Raw genomic sequence first — 25,262 nt, 5'->3', positions numbered from 1 at the left:
AACTGTCCTTTACAGCACAACTTTCATAGCTCAGCTGGTAACTCCAGTGCAACACCAACCAAAAAGAATAGATCTGTGACATCAGTTAGCTTCAAGTGATACTATCAATTAAAGACAATGCCTGCTACCAAAGCACTCTTTACATTTGCAAATTGACCGTTTGGCAAATGTGGGGAAATGGCATTTGCCCACATTTGCATTTCTTTCAGGCAAGCAGGCGCCTCGTTTCTTTAGAAGAACAGGCTGTCATTACTTTGTCTTTCGTCTCTCTTCGACCATCTCTGTCATTGCAGTACTATCAGACTGTACTGCCGTTTAAATGATCTTTTATGTTAGGTCTACCGGTCTCTATGGTGATTACATCACCTCTTCCGTGTGGCCAAAAACGACTTGTAGCATTGGCCGCCGCAGAGTCTTCCTATTGTCCAATCAGAGGGCACGCCTTGGCGGGGTGACGTGTGACGTAAGTGAGCCCCGTCTGCTTTATTTTGCTTTGGTCTACTGCGGACGCCATTGAAGGAGGAGAGGGGGGGATAGCGGGGGGCGAGAGAAGGGGAGTGAGTGTTCACTGAAGGTTTTGGGGGCACAGACAGAGCGGAGTGTGTCACGGGGTGGGGATAAGTGTACAGATAGATACAAAGAGCAAACGGGTAACGAAGGGAGAGACCAACAGGGAGAAGGGGCACTTAGGAGAGTGGAAAGGGCAGTATATCTACAGGACAGTATAGGTACATTGGGGGGGGTCTACCTGTGAGGGGTTAAAAAGCTGGGGCTAATAGGAGATACTGTGGAGGCTGGGGGTAGGGGTGAGGGCGGGGGGAGGGAGGACTACAAGGAGGAAGACAGCAACGAGAGACAAGCAGAAGGGCCAAGCTGGGGGGGACCGCTGGTAGAGCCAGGAGCCGGAGGGGCTACAGAGTGGGGAGAGCAGGGAGCGCTCGGAGCTCCCGTACACAGCACAGGAAATGTGAAGAGGCTGACAGCAACCCTATCAAGGGCAGCAGGTAAGAGTTGTCTTGGGAAATACGGAGTATTTATGGAGTGTTGTGAAAGTGGGTGGTAAGAGGATCACCCAGTGCAAAGCATGCGTAGAAGGAGCAGTGAAGCGAATCATCTTGGTAAGGAGTTAATGGGGGGAGATTCCCTGGAGGCTCTTGAAGATAGTTTATTGGGGGCTATAATGACTTTGTGGGGTGAGTGAGGGTGATCGTATTGTGAAAAGGTGGGGTTATATTGGGTAAGCATCACCACGAAGGGATTCATAGTGCCACAATGTTTGCTCTTTCATAGTTTTAGTTGCAGCATTTTTTTACCTGTTTTGAAAGTTGAAGAACATATTGGTTTTCTGCCCACCTCAAGTAGATAGTATGTAGCTTGAATGCTTTAGACGTGTATGACGGGCTTAATGAGGTCTGAATCTTGTTTGACCCAAGGGCAATGGCGAGGAATGATGCTACATCCCGTGTGGGTGTTTAGGAGAGTGTTAGGTGGGCGATTTGATAGATGGGCTATTGGTTGAGTGTTGCATCTGGCGTCCTGATTCTATTGCGATTGACAATTAATGGGCCGCATGTCTTTGAGTTAAAGGTAGAGGTGTGCCGTGGTAGCGCAGTTTTAAGAGTTTCAGCTTTCCAACACCCAAAGCACCGGTTTATAGGTCTGTTCTAACTCCTGCTCAGTTGTCTGCCGACCATGGCAGTAAAATAGGAGTGTTGTCCGCGTATGAACTCGGCTCAGGTTTTGGGGTTAGACCATATCTTTGAGACGTTTAGGTATGGACGCTTTTATTTGTTGACCTTTAAAAAGAAAACAAAAAAATCGACTGCAGTAGCTTGATTTGTTAGATTGCATGGAAGATATATACATTTATTTATTTATTCCTGGGGACAATCTGGTGATATAGTGTATCGGATAATATGTTTATCTCAGAATCATTAAAGTTGCTAAAATATATACAGCTGTAGATATGCATGATAACATCTGAGATATGGTTAATTAAGCTCTTAAAGCTATGCAACCGTAGTCAAGGTTGGCATATACTGCTTCCTGCCAAATAGGATCTCACTGTGACCGTATCATGCTACGGTAATCTTTATCTTTGCCTTTTTTTTACAATTCATTCTCGTTTATTTTTTTTATGTGCTAAATGTTGGTAGCATATTCAGGTAATTGTATCTATTCATGCTTAATGAAATGCATCTATTTATATCTTTGTGACCTTCCCAAAGAATTAGTAATTGGCGAGGGTTTTCGATAGGCCGTGATAAAAATATCAGTATATTACTCTATGCCATGGGTACTCACAAGCATTTTACCTTGGGGCGGCATTGATGCCAGCAGAGTAGGGTGGAGTAAGGTGGGCATAGAGGAAGGGACTACTTGGACTGGTCGATCCGCTGGGGTAGGGATAACTGATTCATCCTGTAAATCGACACTAGATCTCGGTGTCAGCGGCGACCGGTACCATTATGGCCCGGACTGAACGAGGGTTAATACTTGTTAACCTTTGTTGACACCAAGGTACCCCCACATTTTTTAGGGTGCTGTAAAGGTGGCCGCTTTCCACTGGTTGTGTTGGGTGACCACCACAAAAAAATGTGTAGGTAGTACAACACTAGGTCCTGAGGAATTGCCATCAAATTCGATAACTAGGCAAGAAACATGTCGTTTTTTTTTTTTTTTTTTTTTTTTTTAAGCGTATCAAAGCACAACATTAGGTGACGATACGCGACGTATCTATTTTAATTAGGGAAGTAGCCAAACACATTAAAATATTTTTTGATTGGACTATTCTCTATTTTAACACACTTAACTTGCACCTACACTAGGACCCTCACTCGCACTTCACCTGTCGGCTCTGGAATAAAGATCTCTGAGAAGTAGGCCCCATAACGGGTGCCTGATCGGGCATTGCAGCGCCGGCCCGAGTAGGAGCAGACCCGATGATGAAGCAAGACACCTACTTGTCAGGTGTGTGAGGGTCTTTTTCCAATAAGGAGATCACTCTCCTATGTTTCATTGGGTTCAACCATACAGTTAGCACATGTCATTTGTATCTTCTGATAGGAACTTCATACTTAGTGTTCAAACATAGAGGAAGAGAAGCATGTACATGGTGTGGACAGGAAGTAATGTAATTATTTTGAAGGTTGCATTCCATACAGCCTCTAAATTAAGCACCAAGTCTCTAATAGAGTCATGGATTTTACAGTACTCTGTTGCACTGTAGCCGAGTCCCTATCCCTCTATTGCACCCTGATGTAAGCCTTCGCTGCTTGCTATTGCTACCATGGGCTATTGCTACCATGGGCGAGTCAAGTGTACAAAGGAAGTAACTTGCTTATTGAATTAGAATGAAACTGAATCTTGGGCACAATCTGCTTATGTATGCCTATACTTTCTTATCTGTAAAGTGTAGGACTACTTAGAAATGGGCTGTTAAGGTACCAAGTGCTATAATGAAATCCTTCACAAAGACTCCTCCAACAAGGTGTGCAATTCACTGAGATGGACAGACACAAATACTGAAACCTTCAACGCTAGACATAGGAAAGTGGAAAAGTTTTAGCCATGGTAGTAAGAGACTTGACATTAAATCCTGACTTTTCCACTTTACCAAAATATTGTGGTTGTGAACACTGTATTTAAAGTCTGAGCAGGGTCCACAACACAATGGAATTTCTTTTGGTGAGAGTAGTCCCCAAGTGTAACCATCAGAACCACACGCTTCTTGTGTAACAAGCAAACTGTAGAACTAGAAAATGTGTTTTTACCAATCTCAGCTGCCCCTTATGGCAAGTTGTTTGCTCTTAGGTAATCACTTTCACAGCCTATTTTTCTCCTTTTTTTTTTTTTTTTTTTTTTTTTTTTTTTTTAGCACAGCTAGGAAACATTTTAATCCAACCTAACACTGGTATTAAGTATGTGGTTAGAAAGCCGGAATGTAGCCCAATAATTATTTAAATTTTTCCGGGGGGGAGAGAACATCCAGTATCCTTGTCCACTCACTAAAACCTGGTATAGTGAGAACGTTTTGAATCTTGTAATAAGTACTTTACTGTTGGTTGCTAGTCAAATCATATCTTTCCTATCCCTTTGAAAACTTAATAGGTTTTATATGATAAAAGTGGGCGACCCAAGTGCCTGGCTGAGCTGTTCAAGATTCTCTTGGACCCTCGGGCCCAAAACAAGCTGAGCCTTCATGTAGCTTCTGTCTGCCACCCACGCGCTCACCTCATGGTCCAAGAATGAAAGACTAAGCATTAACTTGTGATGTAAACCGAGGGAGGGAAGGACACACCCATCTAATGGCTGATAAGCACAATGTGAAACCAGAAAACCTGGGATCAATGCTGACTTTACCACTTGACCAAGTTGTGTGAACCTGGGGAATTGTTTTATTTTACCTTGCCTACTTTTTCTCACATATGAGAGCACATTGAGATACACGAGTTCAGGATGTGTGCTGTACCATACTTTTATGTGTTTTTTATTTTTTTATTTTTTATAAACTATAGCGTTGGCCCCTTGGAGGGTGCACATAACAAGTGGCTTGCCTCTTGCTTCACCATTGGCATTGTTGTCTGGGTGGGGTTGAGGCATGACGGTTCCTATTTGAAAACTATCACTTTTAATACATGCTTCTTAATGTATTGATATGATCTGATGTGCTATGGTGAAATGCTTCTGTATGTATATACATGATTTAAATTTTTTTGAAGACACTCCTATTTTTATGTCGAGTCTGGGCAGCGCATGCTCTGCGAGGCATGCTGTATTGAGTTAGGGATTTGAAGCTCCGCCCACTCTCCGCACATACTTTTCATTTGCTTGTCATTGTCCTTCGTAAATGCTGGCTTCTGAGTCCTCAATAGGCCTTTTAGTCCCTCCTTAGTACCGCCTTGTCTTCATTTGTAACCTCGCATGAAGACAGTCTGTTTTACTTCGGTTGTTACATGGTACGTCTTATTTAGTCTGTAAGCACTATTTACTTTAAATAGTTCCTCTTACGGCAGGAGGGTCTCATGCACAGTTGTAGCCACCGTCTTGTTTAACTCGTAGCAAACTGGGAGCTCTTCAGGGGCCATGGGAGACAGAAGGGGGCAACTCAGCGATGCCTTTAGGGAGGTCTAAGGTGCGTGATGTAAATTCTGCTAGATCTGGCGTGTTTATTTTCTGAACGAACATCTATGTTAAACATGAATATGCTTGGAAAAATATCTGGATTGCAAGTCACACGCACGCTGCATTCTTTTCTTTGTTTTGTTGCCGATTTTTTTTGTTTTCCTTTTTAAAAACAAAACACTCAGCAGTGCCATTTTGTTTCCTTTTGGGAATGAAAGTAAACTGTTTGAGATGCCGAGGGGGAGGTTTAGGGTTTAAGAAGGGCTGTAGCATTTTATCACCCTCTAACAATTTTTTTACCACTTAAAGCTTCTTGTTATTTTTGACAACACTGGTCTACCTTTCTCAATGCTTCTGCTTTAATTGCCGGAAAGAGTAAATCGTTCAGGCTTTCTTTGTTGCAAACAATCAGGAAATCTCCTTCTCTGTTCACTTCCTAATTCTAGTTATAAAAACTGTATTTATCGATGGCTATCCCCAGGATGTAATCCATGGCCCATTTCTTTGGGTGCAGATGGTCTTTTTGGCTTGTACATATACAAAGGGCACAGATCACACATGGCTTGTATCGTTCACACATTATATTTGATATTCTTTTATTACAGTTTAATTTTTGTAAATTCAAATGAATTCTTAAACAGAAACTGCCAATCTTTAGGTCGAGCCTGGCCAGCGCAAGCTCTGTGATGCATGCTGTATTCAGGTATGGACTTTCAGCTCCACCCATTTTCCTGCCATCTTTTCAATTGGCTCCTGTTACTGTTTCTAAATGGTTGCTTTTGATTCATGAATAGACTTAGTAATCTCTCCTTAGTACCGCCTTGTCTGCATTTCTAACCTCCTATAAGGATACGACTTTTTACTTGTGGTGTTACACGTTCTGTTTTATCTGTAGTCTGTGAGCACTATTTTCTTTATGCCTGTTCTAGCTGCTGTTGCAGGCACGACAGTCTCTCCCTAAACACCCGTTTCCTCAGTGCGGCGCCTGATCATGGATGCTGTGCATTATTTGACAAATGCTCTCTGCACAGCTCTGCACTTGTGTATGTGCTATGCTGCTTAACGAATGCTTTTTTTTTTTTAAAGCGCTCCTACATTGCTTTCGCTTTAATATCTGCCCTGCACCTCTCTGTACACGAGCTACGTCTTTTAAAAAAAAAAAAAAAAAAGGGCGTGGTCGACATTAAAGTGAAAGCACGGTATGGGTCACTTTTACCAAAAACAAATTTGTTTGTCAACTTGATGCAGGCCGTCTGATGAAAGAGGCATGGCCGACATTATAATGAAAGCGTGGCATGGGGTGCTCTTACAAACCACCATTTGCAATGTAATAGGTCTCGCATTTGCAAGAGTTTAACCTATTGGCATTGTAAATTACAAGACCTTTTATTTATGTTTTAAAAACCAACACACTACATAAAAGGCTTTGTCATTTATAATGCCAATTGCTGAAACTTCAAATGTGAGAGCTATTGCATTGCAAATGCTAGTGTACGTGTTTGTTGCAAGATCTCTTTTAAAAATGAAGTTATTTCTATAAGTAATTGACGCAGGACACTTTTTTGCTTCTTTTCTTCTACTTCAGTTAATGTGTAAATAAGAGATTGGACATTTGCTGGTATCTGTTGGATTTAAATATCTGGAAGTGTCATAAACAAATGTTCTTCAGTGATAGTGACATCTATAAATGCTTTCACACCAGTCAACACTAGCCTCCCCCAAAGGAGACTAACCTTATTAGTGCAAAGGCCTGGAAAACAATTGAATCTCCTCTCTTTTGGTGGGATAGTCACAGAGACTATACCTTGGTGTCATCGCCCCTAGCTATAGTGTTGCTCCTGGGGCTTTGTGGCACTATCTCCGTTGCTGGAGAGATGATGCTTGGGAGGTTATTTTCCAGACTTAAAAAAAAGAAATCTTTATTAATATTTCAAATGACCAACAACAGTGGATATCTTAAAGTATCAGCATTGTTTAGTATAGAAGATCAGGGTCCGTAATCTTGCCATCCCAATATATTTGTCACAGATCATGACTTTTAATCTCCCTATGCAGGACCCAAACTTGCCGGGTTGGGCAGGTTATAGCTACCATCAGCACTACTAGTGTATGTTAAAGTCCTTTTTTGGTCCACCATTAAAATTTTGGAGGAAATAAGAAAAACAGCACTGAACACCACCACTTCTAATGTTATTGACAACACCAAGTACAATCAATTACATGCCCACTGCATCCTTCCCCCCCCCCCCCCCCCCCCGCAGTTTCCCAACAGCTAGTAGGTCAAGATTAAATAATACATTACTAGGCACAGTCTGGCAACCTCTCTAGTCACTTGTCGTATGGGTAGTCCTTGGATATCGTTTGTCTCCCTGCACCGGACTCAACTCTAGGATCTGTTTGGATATATAGTGTGGAGCCTCTTAGGGGAGAGATACCCCATATAGTACTGAGTCAACTTGAAACTTGCACTAACCAACACCTTGCTCACTCGTGTGTCTTTTAAGCCAGTCCCTTGGCGAGAGGGGCTTGTCGCACATACGCTGCCAAGTGTCTCCTTTTGGTAGCTGTGTTCGTGGTCTAGCTGCACACGATGTGCAGTATATGTGCATTATGAACCTGTGTCCACCCGCCAAGGAAAGCATGGTCACCATGTTCTGCATGGGGTCGTTTCCAGATGGTTATGAATCCTCGAGGCATGCTGTATGTGGTGAGGAATCTGTGGAAATACTATGTATCTTCTAGAAATATCATTATCAAAGGTACATACATTTTCCATCTTGCTCACTGCACCCAGTGTATGCCATGTGCTGCTTCTTTACCTCTCCTGGTGACGGTATTTGGCATTTATTCTGGCTGCCTATAATAACCAGTGCATGTCAGGATAAATATCGGCCCACTCTTCCTATGGGGGAAAAGCTGGTCCTCAGAAGACCTAATATTCTCTAGGAGTATACTTATGGATTGTATGCACTTCGACAGCGCAATGTCCCTCCCTTGGTTATCATATGTAAGGAACACCTTTTGTAAGATTGGACTAGAAGAATATTATAATAACCCAGAAACTATGCAGAATAACTGGAAAATGGTTATTAAAAATGCATACCGTATTGAATTAAGTATGTCTATCCAGGATCGGGGAATGTCAGATGCCAACTCATCAGCAATTTTACCTGTCTTTTACCCTGCATGCACAATCGCGTTTCCTGATGACTAAATTAAGACTCGGCACATTGCACTTTTTAGTGCCCTATCCTAAACAGGTTGGTTGGTGTGAGAGACTAACCCCCTGCCCATGTAATAACTTGGCCAGACAGGGCACTATGTTTTGTTCATTGTATGGAGCCCCTAGAGCACGTTTTATAAAGCCCTTATTGAAAACCATTCGGCCTTGCGCCTATATGGAGGGCGTTGATCATTTGAGATCGTTATCCACGGATGAAATCTGTAGTGCAGTGCTTAGTTTTATTAGAATAGCATGTTCAATCCGAAAACGCTATGAATTGTGAAAGGAAATTAAATCTCATATTTATTGTAGGTTCTTTTTATGAATCAATAATATGTATAAAATGTGATGTTGAAGGCTGGAAGAATTTTAAAACTGATTGGGTCTTGCTGGTATAATAATTACTGCAGAAAATATGTTCGTTTCTTATGAATGTTTTTAATTGTATTTTTATATTTGTATATATGCATACTTTTGATTCACAAGAAATGAATAAAGTTATTTGAACTGAACAGTGCATGTCGTGTGCTGCTTCTCTTTCTACAACAGGATAGACCCAGTGGGCATTTATGTGGCTGTCTTTAACCAGTTAACAACATAGCTGCTCCTCTATCGCTCCCTGGTGTGCCCAACAGGCATTTGTCTGCTTGTAACTAGTGAATGCCATGACTCCATATGGTGTTTTACTGTTGCTCTAATCGTGCCATGCCGCTAGAGGTTGGGCAGGCATCTTTGCCCCATAGGGGGGAGTACTTCCTCTTGGCCTTCCTTGGAACTTACTCCAGTAAAGAATTATGATTGTCCAAGTCACCGGTAATCAGACCAACAAAAACTTATGCTGTTCTAAAATTGTGAATAAGCTTTTGTGAAATTACCACTCCATCCTAGATATTATATATTATCTTTTATTTATGTCTGAATATCTGTCCTATTTGTTCTTGCTACTTCCTAAGCTTTTACAGGTTAGAAAACTTCATTTCAGACCTTTATTGAAGAAATGCAGTGTATGTTTTGTCTGCTCTTGCCTTATTTTTCTCAAATTCTCATTTTGTTGCTTTCTTTGTTGGATGCTCTATAGGTCTGGTTTGGCAGCACAGCTGTTACTAGACAATGTATGTTGAACAGAGTAAGAGCTTTAAGAAGCATTACTGAAAGAGCTGCTTTGGCTCAGTCTTCGTATTGGTCTTGCTTTTATGCAAAATCTGATTGATCTGAAGTTGCGTACTTTCACTGAAACAGTACTTGTACTCTTATTGTCTCCTGGTGGGTTTCTTCAACTAACATAACCACTGTGTTCAAAAGTAGTGATGCAACAGCATGCATATCTAAACTACAATATGCCAATTGGTTGTGAAGCAATTTTCCTTTGCCGACCGTGATAGCCATCCTGAAGTGTAACGTGTCTGCTTGTAAGGGGAAACTCTCAAGGTGAGGGTAGAATGGCAACCTTTAGGGAGGGGAAAATCTACAGCGAGTTGGTTGAGTTCCATGGGAGACTGAAGTGGTTGTACCGTTAGTTATGTTGTTATTTACACCTGTGACTGTTTAGTGCGTTGTTAGCGAGACCCTGCACAGCTGGCCTCTGCATAGCAGAAACAAGTCTGCTTAATATGAGAGGCCTCGGTGGCTGGTGGGAGTAGCTGCACATCCCATTGTGCAGTCAAGTTCCTGTTGCACCAGGATTGATGCTGCACTGCCCTAGCGGGCTGCCTGGAGACAGTGATGCAGACTGAGCACCTGTCACTAGCCGCCTGCAGCAGTATGTGCATTACCTGCACTACTACTACTCGCAGTATGACAACAGATTGCAAAACTGAGACTGTGACACCTTGGGGGTTGGAGATAGCAACCTGGCTATTACTAGCTCTGTGAGACCCCAGAGCTGTAATTAGGCGATTTTAACAAGTATATTGAAACTGTTAGTCTACACTTTAAATTTCCACAGAACACCAGAAACAACTTGACACTGCAAAACGCAAATAACCTCCATTAAATTAAAAAAAAAAAAACAACAAAAAAAACGCATTCACTTGCAATGTAGATACTTGAATAAGATGGACAATGATGCAATGTAGATACTTGAATAAGATACACAACGACTATGGTATTGGAATAACGTGAACAGAACATTTTGAGGTTTACTAACATCTGGCATTTGCAGAACGGTTGGCACTCATTACGTCCGACCCACTGGGTGCACTGCTGGTGATCTTTTCGTGATGCTACAGATGACATTTCAATATGTATACTTTGTGATGTTTACATGCATACAACTAAGTATTAAACCAATTCTGCAACTTCAAGGCTAAGTTAGCTGTTAAACAGCTGTGAATGTTCTAATTTATGTCTCCAGTTTTGACGGGCATCCAGTATCACACTGCTTTAATGCACACAATGTTTGCTAAAATAAGAAAACATGCCATTTGTAAGATTAACATTTGTACTCGACCTGGTGAGTTAAAATGCCAGTGGCAAGTGTTTGTCATGTGACACTTTTCTGAGAAGCACGCATCTACCTTTTTAATAAAAAGGCCAATGGGAGACCGGGGTTTTAATAGGTTTGCTTACAATTTTAACTAGCGTTTGCAAAGCAGTGGGTCTCGCATTTACGAAAGTTAGAGCTATTGACGTTGTAAATTACATTTTTTTTGTTTGTATTTGAGTGGATCTATGTTTTGTGGTTATTTTTTATTTGTGGAATTGTGTGTTGTGTAGTGGAATTGTGGCATGGTAAATAGACATTGTGTGGTAGCTGTGTAGAATAGATAGGAAGATTGAGAGCGATCTGTAGTTTGTGCATGAAGTTGTGAATGTACTCCATACTGAGTAGCCGAAACAGTATGTGAGAAGGAAAGAAAGAAGGGGAGAAAAGGTTTTAGAGGCATACAGAGGCTGCGCTTGTGTACTTGGAAAATGACAGAAGAGGAGAGTGCGTGTTGAGGGTATGAATTTTTAAAAATGTGATGACTCAGAAACTGCAGAAAGATCTGAAGTGAACTAATCTGAGAAATTATGGATTGATGCATGAGAGGGAGACAGTGTGATGAGAGAGTACCAGAGAGAGCGAGTGTAACGGCATACCTATTCACTTTGTCAGTGGGGCGGGGTGGCTAACAGGGTAGTGAACGCATGTACATGTATGCATACTGACACGTTAGATATTTTTTTATTTACCAATGTAACATGGTGGGCAGCTATGTTTAAGTTTCGGGAGTTCGAGCACATACACAAACACACGGGTGCCCCTAGGATATGGTGACCACTCGAGACAGCCCCCAAACAACTGGCGTGGCTTGACTTGGACAAAGCTGAGTACGCTGCCATACGGATGAGACATTCCTTTTGCGTAGGGAGAGACCGATGTGGCCGTTGGGCTAATATGTTGAGGGCACAATGACAGTCCAACTGGGTGCACTTCCTACAGGCTGCAGATGGCTCTGCGATAATAGGAGATGGCCCCATGGCATCCACTTTTTGCGACTTTTATAGATGGCTCTACACGGGACATGCCCTGGACCAGTTGAGACTGGAATTGTACCTTCAGGGGGAACACACACTTCGATTTAACGCCCGATCAGACAAATACTGTAGACTACACTAACTCATCCATATAGAGTAAGTAATTTCAGCCATTTCTCGCCAGCAACCCTTTACATCGCAGGGACCAAATGGCTTTCCGGCTCCCATTTATTTAATTTTTAATAAATCTTTTTGACCTATCCTCGCTCCGGTATTGACCCGTCTTCAACTCGATGGCGGGACCAGACATGGTTTCCTCTTTGATGTTGGACACTGCCACCGTGGTTGTCCCCAAACCTGGGAAGGACATACAACTCTGCAGTTCTTACAGACCATGTCCCTTCTTAATGTGCATATCAAACTATTCGGTGTCTTGGCAGCCTGCTTGGGGCCCTTTGCGCCTGGCCTAATTGACCCGGACCAGGCGTGGTTTGTACCTCCATAGACAGTGCGGAGAAAAATCTGATCAACAAAGCTAAGTGGTCTTGGAAGGAAACAGTACTTTTAACTATGGACGCCAAGGAGGCATTTGATTGAGTCCATTGGCCCTACCTTGAGGCTATGCTTATACATTTTGGCGTAGGCCAGCGTTTTCGCACATGGGTTCTGAGTTATTATGGCCCTCCTAGTGCGACGGTCTATGTAAATGGACAAACTTCAGCCCCATTTCAAATCGGGAGAGGTACAGGCTGGAGTGCCCACTTTCACCTCTGTTATTTGTCCTCTACATGGAGCCCGTGGCCCAGCATGCCTGTGACAGCCCAGATATTACTGGTCTCACAATTTGGGGACAAAGAGCACACTATCAGTCTCTACGCGGATGATGTGCTAGGGGAGCTAGAGAATCTGCTTGTGGCTCTTCCGGCCAACTTAACCAAGTTGGAGATCTTCGGGCAAGCGGCGGGGTTCCGTATTAATATCCACAAATCACAGGCCCTTCATTTCTCTGCATCCCCAGCAACAATTGTTACTTGCAGGCCAATGTCCAATCGTGTGTGTGCGTGCCTAAATCTATGTCTTACCAAGGGATCTGATTGATATCTTCCTGTCAAAACTGCGCCCCTTAATTACAAGTTCCTGAAGACTTAACTCGGTAGGTAAATTATGGGCTTTCCTGGCTGGGTCAGTGGCAGCCCTTAAGATGGCTGCCCTGCTCAAGATTTTGTTTCTATTTAAAATCCTTCAGGTGACTCCTCCTGCGGGCATATTTTACCTTTGTTTGGGATGTTATTGTTAAGGTTATAAACATGACGTTCCACACATGTTATGAAGGAGAACTTCCCAGAGCGACTTGTCTCCAAGATTTATAACCTGGTTCAGGGACACCGGGCACATCACCTTAACAAGGCTAGACCAGCCTGGTAGGCGGATCTGGATATGGTTATCGACGATAAAACATGGCAATATATATTAAGGCCTTTTGGGCCTTAATATTTAAAGCTTTAGGAGACATTACAGACCCAACACTCGAACCAGATCCTATGCTAGCCCTACTAGGGAACTCTAGACAACTACCCAAAACAATTGGGCGACTAGTAGATATGGGACTGCTGATGGCTCGACGTAGGGTAGCTATATGCTGGTCCCGAGGTCTGACCCCTACTTTTGATATCTATATTTTACCCATGATTGAGCTTATAATTGTATCATGGACGCGACGTTGGCCGCGCTTGTATTGCTCCTTTGGACAACATGTCTACTACCCGCTTACAATAAAAATACATTTCCCTTTTTCAAAACTTGATGCAGAGTTGCGATACAAAAAAAATTCGGCCTCAACGCACTCTATACATTGGTTCCATATGATCTATTGGGCCAAGGACGGCACCAACCATTCCAATATGGTGCCCAAAAATATGACCATTTATCACATCACGTTATGCGCATTATTTTGGGCTGACCCGTATTATTCGGTTCACTACGGTAAACATTGTCCACCAATTTATATGTAGGGCGGATTACCTGAGAGATATAGATATATATTCTGAAAAAACATATTATATTAAAAAGAGTACCCTTGCACGGCCTCGCTACATCAATCTGACAAGATTTATTGTGTCTGAGATACTTCAATATGGCGCCTGGACAAGTGGCCAATCAAATCACTTTACATCACATAACCCGGAAGTTAACAGACTGTGAGGACGTCGGCAGAGCGGTAGTATATAACGACAGACATCACGTCTGTATCTCCACCGGTGTTTTCAGAGAGATACTGCCAGCAATACGGACGGTAAGTCCAGCACTCTAGAATGTAAATCAAGACATCATTAAGCGATTATGTTAGTACAGTTACGGCCCGCGTATGGAGTGGTATCTGCCGCAGGAGGTAGAGACCCCGAGCTTTCTCTGTAATACAAACTGGTCGTGTTTATGGGTCTGCTTAGCCAAGGTCCGTATACCTAAATGCAAGTTATGAACTAGACGATAAATCGCATACATGCGAGTCCCACTAGAGGTTGAGAATAGATCATTATCTATCGAAAGTTGAAATGTTTTGCCCCAAAGACATTAACGATAAGATTAGGCAATAGGAAGCCCTTGGTATATTTATCATATATTCACTACTCTGCCACCTATTTATTCATTTCAGCTATGTGGTGGAGTCTGAGTATATTGAAATATTATTAGAACTACAATCATTTTGAAGTCAATTGTACATTAATGGATGGCCACAAGTACAAGGGTGGAAAGGATTTCTTGCCCAATGGTTGGTACTAAGATATATTTTGAATACATTAGTAGGTAAATCGACCCACAAGGGGGTTTATCCCCATGTTCATCTTCCCTCTACCTATAGACTGACACCTATAATAAGACCAGACCAAGTCTTTTAAACCGTTGCCACTTTTCGCTGTATGTCTGGATCCCCATAAGGTAGGCAAAGACCACTCCAATTAATATCTTGACCTTAATAGTGGCATTAAGTCCACTAGGGTAAGTTGTTTTTTTTGTTTAATGAAACGACAGATAAAATCTTCCTTTTTTTTTTTTTTTTTTTTTTTTTCTTCCTATCTCTTCTCTATACGTGCATAAACTAGAGGACCCCAAACTTAGTTATTTGTGTACATCGTTGCTATACGAGAGAAAACACAGGGGCTCATCCACTTCCAAAGCAAACTTAGAACTGCATGGTAATGTTTAAGTGGCCATCTACTCATCTAACTAGCGGGCGATTAAATATACTCAGCATATAGCTCAATGTTTTTCTTCTTATAATCACATAGACTATAAATGGCAGTGCTGGAATCCTCATCTGCTAGAGATCCTTTGGGTCTGATTTGAATCTTGACCAAATAATGGGTATGACATTTATAATCTCTGTATTCAAGACAAGGGTCTAACTAGGTTGACCTTCAGTAGGGCTGTAACGGATGTTGTAATCTCTTTCCTTTTTTAAGGAAGCCATAATCTCCCTTTTTTCATCTCTGGGAGACGCATGGTTCTCAAATCACAATGTTGATCTATTTCACAATCTGGTGGTTTCTTTGGGCTCCCTTTTGAGGCTTCCTCTTTAGACACATGTACCAGACACTGCTCCAACTTCCTGGGTACTGCCTCAACACGACACACAATGGTTTTTAAAAACGCATGACATATCACTTGTTACCTTTTAGTAAAATATTGCATTCATCAAGTAGACCTATTAATTCTAGACATTATTGTTGTCTATTTCATTCAAGAATAACTGTGACAGAGTCCTGACGAAGGCCTATGCCGAAACGCTCGTAGTTTGTCAACATGCCGCCAGTCTCTGCACATTGCCAACTTGATTTCTGGTTTTGAAATATTGGATATCTAGAGATAAAGGATCATTGAAATTGTAGAAATGTGTATATTGCGATAATGACATGAAGTATGACCATTGTTAATGACATTTTGACAACCGTTTATCAAATTGAGACATATGTATACATTATTTTTCTTTTTCCTCAAGTATCAGGACAGAATTGTTATATTTTGTAAAAAAAACAAAACTTAAAAAAAGTGTGTATATATAACAAAATCAAGTAATACATAATGTTTCAAGATCTGTTTTTGACAAATCAATGCCATTATGTTGGTTCTCTAGAATTGGTGTGCCCACTTCAAATGTAATTCACCGTGCCCAGGTGTGTCGTTGCATATTACTGACCCCTACTTTAACCAGCTGGTCAAAAGACATGATGTACTGTAGCACACAAACAGAGTATTATAGTGACTTGTCTTCCCCCCCCCCCCCGTGCAACCGGCCTAAGAACTTCTGGGGCATGTACCAAACCTATATAGCTACTAAAGAAGGAGACAAGGGGAGCAGAAAACTCTATTGCATAATCCAGTATAGGACAGAACAGTGTGCGTGGGAGCGTAAAGTGTGAGTTATTCATAGGACACCCTTGGACCCTCCTTCTGGATTGTGGGCAGTTGCTAGCCAGATGGCCTACATAAAGTTTTAACGAGCTGGCACTGAATATTAAGCGTGTTGGGTTCTGGACAGTTCCTTAAATGATTTGGAGATGTACTGCATGATGCTGTGATTAGCTGGTCTAGACAGTGGCTTTACTACAACAATGTGAATAGAGATGTGATGTATACTTTGTCTGTTACAAGACTTACTTGTCTCTGCTTTTTGTTATCAAAAATAAAAAAAATTAAAACAAACATGACATTCACAAAGATCTGCTATGCTCTGTACCATTTTTTTTTTGCGCTCTTAAATTCTAATAAAGATTTGATCCATAAAAAAAAAATAGGGGATGTATTTTACAATAGTTAACATCACTTTATAGACAATATAACTTGTCGCATGGTGCTCCATGTGCAGTGAATGAACAAGGTGCTTGTGCAGTATATCGGTGCACGAGTATATAGTACAAAAACGTTTTGCAAGTGATTAATATAGGAGAAGCTACTGGTATTCACTCAGACCGCAGACTGACTGCACAGGTGTGGTGTTATATATTTTTATAAAATCTGTGACCAGGTGGACTACAGGGGTTGCGTTTTCATAAGAATTTCAAACGAAGAAACGGACATATTGCGCATACTCAAAACCTACAAGGGTGACCCAGTTGGGCCTTCTGAAGAGTGCCATAACCATAGGGGGCTATTGTTCAAGGGACACTCACAAAAACTAGGGTGTCTCCTTTTAGCTTGTTCTGAGGAAGGTCTAACTAGATGGGTAAATATCACACATTTTTATGGGTCAGAACGTCGACGGAATATATGAGATGTCTTGCACTACATGAATGTTTTGGGCGGAAATGAGGAACCCCTTCTTTCACCTGTCCAATTGAATTGTGCAATTTGTTCCGCAGTCCAACTCTTTCTAAATCACTTTGACAAAACCTCCAATCAATCAATCAATTAAATTCTTTATTTCGGCCAATTAGGCCATAAAAGATACGAAAACAGTATCATTAAAATGCATCCACATTAATATAAGAACATGGTAAAATATATAAAACCATCATAGTATAAAAAGAATTTCTGATTGCAAAAGGCGTTAAGATTCATAGCCAAAAGGATCAGTCTTTAAGATATTTTGACCTTAACTGCCACATGGCCATTAAAAATTTAGCAACTGCAAATACTATGTGGGGTGCCGTGCTCGTTTTCAATATTCTAAGCGAATGGAGATAGCTCCTTAAGCCCAAGTTTCTGCATAGAGGAGCTAACCAGTATTTTCTGGGTCGATTGTATGCAGGACAGAAAAATATAATATGGGATTCTTCTTCATCATGAATGCAACAACCTGGGCAGATTTTATCCGTCCTTTTTGTCCAGTTGTAAGTAAATATTTTAATGGGAAGAGTCCCTAGCCTCCATTGGATAAACAATTTTCTAGCTAGTATGGGGAAAATGATGTCCATAAACCCTTCGAATTGGTATAAATCCTTAAAATCCAAAAATCTAACAGTCAAAATACCTTTATTGGTGGCAGAAACAAGGGAGGCAAAACTTTTCTCCCTATAAATACCCACAAGGCGTTTGCGTGGCACCCTGAAGCAGCCTTGTTCCGGGGAATCCCATAGTTCGTGAACACCTAGTCGGTAAAGTTCTTTCTTTATAAAAACCAGCCACGGGATTTTATCACAGATTATAATTCATGACATGGGCGAGCTCTTGCCTGTAGTGTTCGAGCTCAGCAGTGGACCAAAGTCTATGCCAGAATCTCAGTGGCATTAATTCCAGGTCTTCTCTTATGGAGGGTAGACCCAAGTCTAATCTTAGGGGGAGAAGGGGTGTGCCACAAGTAAGGGCCAAAAGGCGCCTTATGAAATTGTTCTCTACTTTTACAATTCCTAAACCCGCTTTGTACCCCCAAAGTTCTCCACCATAGGATGCGGCGGCTTTTGCTTGCGTCTTATACATCTCAACTGCCGGACTAATAGGTTTGTATGTAGAGGAATTTGCCACTTTCAGAATTCCCCCTGACAGTTGAGAAAGCTTGAGCCGACTTCTAGTCACCTGAGGTTCCCAAGATAAATTCTCATGGAGAGTTACCCCCAGATACTGGAAGGTATTCACCCTCTCCAATCTTTCAGTGCTCAGAGAAGGATTAGGTCTGGTTTTAGATGATGGATTAAATATCATAAACTTGGTATTTCCTGTATTAATTTCTAGACCATGTTGCTTGCAGAAAAGGCCAAATCCATCTAGGATCCGTTGGATCCCCATCGGAGATTTTGACAGCAGGAGGGTGTCATCCGCAAACATGATGGCGGGTACCCTCCTGCTGCCCAAACAGGGGGCATCATTGTCGACAACAGTGTCAAGATGTGCTATGACACTGTTGACATAAAGACAGAACAGGGTTGGTGCAAGGACACAGCCCTGCCTGACCCCTCTGAGGACCGGGAATTTTGATGATAGTGCTCCCAACCTCCCTTGCCTGACCTGTGCATAGTTATTCTCATGGAGCCTGATAATGGCATTTAATATGTGGGTCGGAACGCCTAACTCCTTTAAAGTCTGCCATAATTTTTTCCTGGGAACTAGGTCGAATGCTGACCTCAGGTCCACGAACACCATGTACAGCCTTCCCCTCTCGATGGTTACAGTTTTCCAATAAAGGAGAACGAGGCGGAAGATCTGGTCCATGGTGGACGTTTTTTTCCTGAAGCCAGCCTGGAGAGGACTAAGAATTTTATTGTCCTCCATCCACTCCGAGAGGTGGTTCAAGAGGAGGCGAGAATATAAATTTTGAGGGACATCTATGAGACTTATTGGCCTGTAGTTGGCTGGGAGAAGAGGAGAGCCCTTTTTAAAAATTGGAACTATCTCCGCCCCCAGCCAAGTACAGGGAATCTCCATCCCACCCAGAATGGAATTAAAAAGTATGAGGAAATAAGGACCCCAAATGTCTGGATGAAGACGAAAGAGGTCGCCAGGCAACCTATCAAGACCAGGTGCCTTGCCCTTCGCCAAACCCCCGATTGCGTTAACCACCTCAACAAGAGTGAATTCCAGTTCAGATGTAGGGTCATGGGCAATTGTAGGAGCCACATACCCCTCATCATCGCATCGAAACGGTTCTTGATAAAGCTGTCCAAAATGGGCCTCCCATATAGATGCTGCAATGTTTGAATCCACTGCAGCTTTGGGTTCTGCCGTGCCGGCATTTATCAGAGACCAACATTTTCTCATATCCCTTGTTTCAAGTGCAAATGTGAGATCCTGCCATCTGTTCCAATCCCATTCTGACCGTGCCACTGCCATAGCTCTCCTGTAGTTTCGTCTAAGCTCAGAAATTTTAGTTTTATCCAAACCTATTTTGACTGTATCTAGTAATTCTGTCTTAATCTTTCTACAGGATGAATTATACCATGTTTGGGTACGTGTTTTATTTTTCCTCTGCGGTAACACTGGGTAGAAAACCTCACCCAGTGCACCCACTAGGTCGTCATGGATTAAGGCCAACTTCTCGTTAAAATGCAGATCTTTAGGCTGCATAATTAGCAAATCCAGTTCTTGTAGCTTTGGGAGTGCTATCCTGTAGATGTTACTTATAGACTCCTCTGAGTTCTCCAGTTTCCCCCACTTGACCCTGCGTCTGTTTGAGCTAAGTACCAGGTTCCCAGGATCATGACCAAGCTCAACAGAGAAAGATCGCACAGCAGCCACAGGATGCACCATCTCCATTATAAGTGCATTGTGGTCACTGTCCGATCTAACAGTGACTTTAAAGTCCAGGACCTTTGGCCATAGGCTAATATCTACAAAAATATAGTCCAGCCTGGATTCATGGTTCTTCCTGTTAAACGTGCATGCAGAAGGGGTATCAGAGAGAGTGCGTCCGTTACATGCCCTTAGAGAGAAATTTAGTGTTAGGGACATGATTTGCACAGCCAAGGGGGACCAGGATTTAGCGTATGGGGATTGGCTGGGGGGGGGAGACACCCCAGAGATCATCTTTTGCCGTAAGTGCACCTTCCTTTAAGCCTTCCAAGGGCTCAAAGTGGCAGTTAAAATCACCGCCCAGCACTATCTTATAGTTGATAGGAAGGGATTCCAGAAAGCACGCAAGATCATCTAGTAATGGGGATTCCACAGTAATACCAATGGGGTGGGAGTACACATTAAGGACTGCTAATTTGAAACCATGAGGCCACTTGAGTAGAACACATTGTATGTCCGGCGAGAGAGTCGGTAGACTCTCCGCATTACACCCAATGTGACTAGCTACCCAAATCGCCAGTCCTCCAGATGGCCTCCCCCTGCCAGACCAAATTGCAGTTACTTCAAAGACTGCATAACTCGCTCTGGACAGGGGTTCCCTAGCCCAAGTCTCCTGAAAGAGACAAATATCACTGTTACTTACTAAAGAGTCCCAGTCACTCGTATCTATTTTATTGGTAATGCCAGCGACATTCCAAGAAAGGACCTTCAAGACGTTATCAGGCACTTATAATCCACAACCGCCATTTTCCTCCGTTATAACATCTATAGTTGGGGATGGAGGTGCATGCGATGATGTTGCGAGGGTCGGTGGAGAATTAGTAGAAACATTAGGAGTGGGTGAGGTAATCGAACTTTGGTTTTTATTATTGTTAGGGCCCTGTGCACTCTTGGGTGAATGGATTGCTAGACCCTGGGAGTTAGTAGATGACGAAGACTCCCGTCGTAATACGCGGGATTTTCGAAGCGTGGTCTCTATTTTGGCACTTACAGGCTTTTGTCGCAGATAGCGTCAATCTACCTGTTCAAGGCAGCTATATCTATTGGGATGTATGTAGTTGGCATAATTGGGAGGAACATTGCGACTGGACCTAAGTCTGTGTCTGGATCCATCAACGTCAGGACCAACCCTGGACCAACCGTCCTCATTATTCAAATTTGAATTACTACTATTAGGATAAAAATATGACAGATGGGCCACTTCAATGGATGTCAATCCTGTATTACCAGACCAGTTACAAATGTATGGCACAATGTTAGGGCTCCTAAAATTTACAATTATGCAATCCCCAACATTATTCTTATCAGTATGACCAATCCATGGGACCCTTCTTACCAAAAGAATTTTGCCATCAAGGCTAGATGGTAGTGGCCTGTGAGTATTTAGCCAACTAGTGACCTTATTATGCAGGGAGTCGTACGATTCCACCGCGTTTCCACGTAGCATAGGGACCCCCTTCAAGACAACTGAATATACTGCCGCCTCTGGGGAGATTTACCACTTTGCACCAATTTTGGGAACTAGCTTGCCTAGCTGGAGGGTGGATTACATTTATTTATTACTTTCTCCTCAGCCAGTGTATATAACGGCCCGGCTGAGCTCAACTTACTAGGGTTTGCTGTCAGAGGTTGTTGTTGGCTGCACAGTGTTGTGAGGGGAGATTTTAGCAAGGGAACTGTAGTAGTATTATCTATTTGGGTAGCTATAGGTAATTGAGAAGACGAGATGACAGGGTTTGTGGGCAATTTGGAGGTACCAACAAAGTTCCCAACTACACCATGTTCGGCCATTCTTCGGCCTGAAGCTAAACCCAAAAGTCCCTTGCGCAGATCCATTAAACAAATTTCCATATTGGCCAAACGTTCTTCCAGGGGAGTAAGCAGTTCCCTCAGTAGAGTACGGAGGGCCAAAAGAGTGACCTCCTCCCCCTCTGCTGAATTGTGCTGGCTTGGAAGAGTTTTAGCCGGAATTTGATGATGCAATACACCCGTTCTACAGGATGGCTTTGACCCTTTGCTCGCTAATTCCTTTTGGATTCCCTTGGGCCTGGAGCTGGATTTAGCAGCTTTGACGTGTTTGCCCCCCGTTGAGTGGGCCCTTGTTTGATTTTTCGGAATTGCTCCCTCCCTCTCACCCTGGGCGTGTTGTTTCAACTCCCCATTACTACATGCTTTCTGTGTAGGAGCCGTCCCTTCGACAGAGGGCTGGGGTATTGAGGCCTTACAGGGCGGTAGAGGCAATATACTGAGCTCAGCATTTCCTGAATTATCACAATCAACGAAAGAAATGGCAGAGCAATTTGTTGCAGGTGTAATTGGTATTCCATCCATACCATTTTCCCCCCCTTCTACTAAAGATGTACAATCTAGAACTTATCAGGAGTCATAGCACGTGCAAGAGGACCCAAGGAAGATCTCCTCACCCAGTCAATTTCTTGAGAGATTCGCCTTTCCAAGAGGGTGATCTCGTCGACAAGGAGGGAACCAGCTTTGGCAAAGTACATGTCAAGAGTTCCATTCGTCCTCCCTGTCGCCAAGGCGCTCTTACTCCGGGTTTCTCTGGTTGACATGCTTACACACAGGTCCAGGTGTAGGGAGGGCGACAGACAGCTCAAAGGGGCCCAGGCCCTGGTCGCCCTTGCTCGAACGGCCTCAAACGGCACGGTCTTTGTCCCGGGCTACGTCCCGCTGGCGCGTGTGGGCGGGACCCTTGATATAGGTGGAAAGTGGGAGGACCGGGAGAAAGGAGGCGGGGCCAGGAAGAGGATGCAGGTGTGCAGGGTAAACTGAGCAACAAGCACCCTGGTCCTCGCAGTCCCGGCGATTCTAGCCTCTGTGACGGCCTCCCAGTTCAGCGCAGCGTCCCCTTCGCACAAGTAGCTCAAACAGGCAAGGGACCGAGTCCACAGCGTCCCACGATCAAGGCAGCGAGCGTGTCGAGAGTACTGTAGTCATGTAGACTTCTTATAGGACACACACGCACGTGTCCATTGTGCAGATGACGCTTGGTTGACTTTGTCAGAAATATCCTTTGGTTACGTGGGATGTGAAAGCAAATTCATATTATCCAGAAAATCAATTACATAAAGGATAGAAAATTATAATATAATTCTGTTGGACCTGGCCTTTTTTGCAGGGTTATTGAAGTCCCTAGTACAGGGCACTGTGTGCCCAGGGCCTGTGAACAGAATGCTACTAGTGGGCCTGCAGCACTGATTGTTGTGGCACCCACATAAGTAGCCCTTCAAACCCTTTCTCAGGCCTGCCACTGCAGAGCATGTGTGTGGAGTTTTAAACTGCCGGTTTGACCTGACCAGTTCACTTACTTGCCAGGCCCAAAACCATCACTTTTATTACATCTAAAGTACCCCCCCATCGGTAGGCCCTAGGCTGTTCCATGGGCAGGGTGCAGTGTGTTTAAAAGGCAGGATATGTACTGTGGTGTTTTACATGTATTGGTAGTGAAAAACTGTTAAATTTGTTTTGCAATACATATTTCTCCCATAGGTTAGCAGTGGAGCTGCCTTGTAACAACTTACACGTATATCTTCCAATTGGAAGCAGATAGAAAATTGGAGCTTGTTGTCTCTGGAATTGCAACTTAAAAATACATCTTTCAGTAAAGGTGGTTTTTAAATTGCAGGTTTGAAAATGCCACTTTTACAGTATTTTCTTACTTTAACTAAGTATTCTGTGCCTCTGCCTGTCTCTGAATACATGTCTGGGTCAGGGTGACAGTTGGGCTGTTGTGCATTCATGCTAGACAGTCACATATAGGGAGCTTAGGTGTGCCCTGCATATCCTGATGGCCCATCGCCAGGCTGATGTGTCTTCCTAAGTTAGAGTGATGGTAGGAGTGGAGACTGATGCCTGAAAAGGGCTATACCTTTCCCGACACAAAGAAGTCCACCCTCTGTAGTGTGTCTGGAGCCAGGACACGGAAAAGCGAGGTCTTGTGCACTACAAAGACTTTTTATTAAGTTTGTCTACTTTAAAGGCTGTAATGGGTATAATTACTGGACCTCTGACAACCTCTACCCTGATTACGTCTGGATTGAGGCCATTCTGCCAGGAAGAAGAGCTGTGTTCGTGTCAGGAGAGACTGACACTTTTCTGTTTACTTCGCTGTGCTGGCTTGCTGCTTCTGTCCTAGGAGTGAAAGGACTGGGCTTTTCTTTCTACGTCCTGCGTTCCAAGTATCTCCAAAGGTTTGGGTTGAGCCTGCCTCCTGTTGGAATTTTCAGGGCTATCAAAGACTTTATCTGCCAGCACCAGGGCTCCTCTACTGAGAGCCCTGCTTTGCCAAGTGGTGACAATTCCAGTTCTGGGCACTTGGAAGTGAGTTTTGGTTCTAAAAGAAGAAAGCAAAACCAAAGGGAATGATGTACGGAGTGTTGAACATTGCAAGCACTCACCCCCAGTCAACTGATCTGGGTTTAATCCATCACCGTTCTTTAGCCCACTCTGTCAGAATTTCCGCATCGCCGCTGCCCGCACCGAAGCAGTGGTCTCTGCTTTCCGAGTGTGCAATGCACCAACAGCTGTTTCGACACAAGCTCCGACTTTGCCTCAGGGCCCGGAAGATCGACATCTGTGATGCACCGTTCCAAGGCCTTGCCTACGGTTCAACATAGACGCTGTGGAATAGAGGCATAATTCATGTTTGGTTGTGTACGTTGGATTTCTGTCATTTTAATCTTGTTCTAATCAGATAAGTATTAGCTAATTTTCCAAACTGGGGGGGGGGGGGGGCGGTGTGTGTGTGTGTGTGTGTTTGCGCATGTAAGTGTGAATAACATTGCCTCTGGGTATATGCCTGACTGCTCTTGCCAAGCTACCAAGGGGGTGACCAGTTTGTGTTGAGGGTGTAACTTACTTACCAGGACTAGAGTGAGGGCCCCTATTTGGACAGGGTCCAAACTACTGCCAACTAGAGACCCAATTTCTAACAAATACCAAATCATTCATTGTATCACTTTTGAATGATGGCTACTGGCTATCCTAACAATATACAGTCATTTCATTTGCAGCTTTCTGTGCCCTGTAGAAATTCCAAGCTTAGACCGAAATTTTTGTGCTGTTTGTTTGTCTTTTTTTTCTTTCTTCTAATGGTGAGAATCCAGGAAAAATATATAACATTTAACACACGTTTCAAGCGATGGGTTTTCAGCATTTTGTTTGGGAAGCTTAATTAACCACCAAGCCTACAAAGTGAAGTAATTACTATAAGAAGTCT

At 43.1% G+C, this 25,262-nt stretch overlaps 1 protein-coding gene across 2 annotated transcripts in view; it reads left to right on the top strand.

Moving 5' to 3' along the window:
- The first annotated feature begins 482 nt into the window (after positions 1-482).
- ZRANB1 (zinc finger RANBP2-type containing 1) overlaps positions 483-25,262 on the top strand; it is a 299,913-nt gene continuing 275,133 nt past the window's right edge. Inside the window, exon 1 of one of the 2 annotated variants that reach the window (XM_085601498.1) lies at positions 483-1,004. The gene's annotated coding sequence lies outside the window, so the exon portion shown is untranslated. The remainder of the gene's footprint in view (positions 1,005-25,262) is intronic. The other variant, XM_085601489.1, reaches the window with a different exon arrangement.

The sequence above is a fragment of the Triturus cristatus genome, chromosome 1_2 (genome assembly GCF_964204655.1).
Source record: "Triturus cristatus chromosome 1_2, aTriCri1.1, whole genome shotgun sequence".
Classification (NCBI taxonomy): Eukaryota; Metazoa; Chordata; class Amphibia; order Caudata; family Salamandridae; genus Triturus; species Triturus cristatus.
Note: the sequence above shows the minus strand (reverse complement) of the source record. Positions and strands in the feature narration are given on the sequence as shown.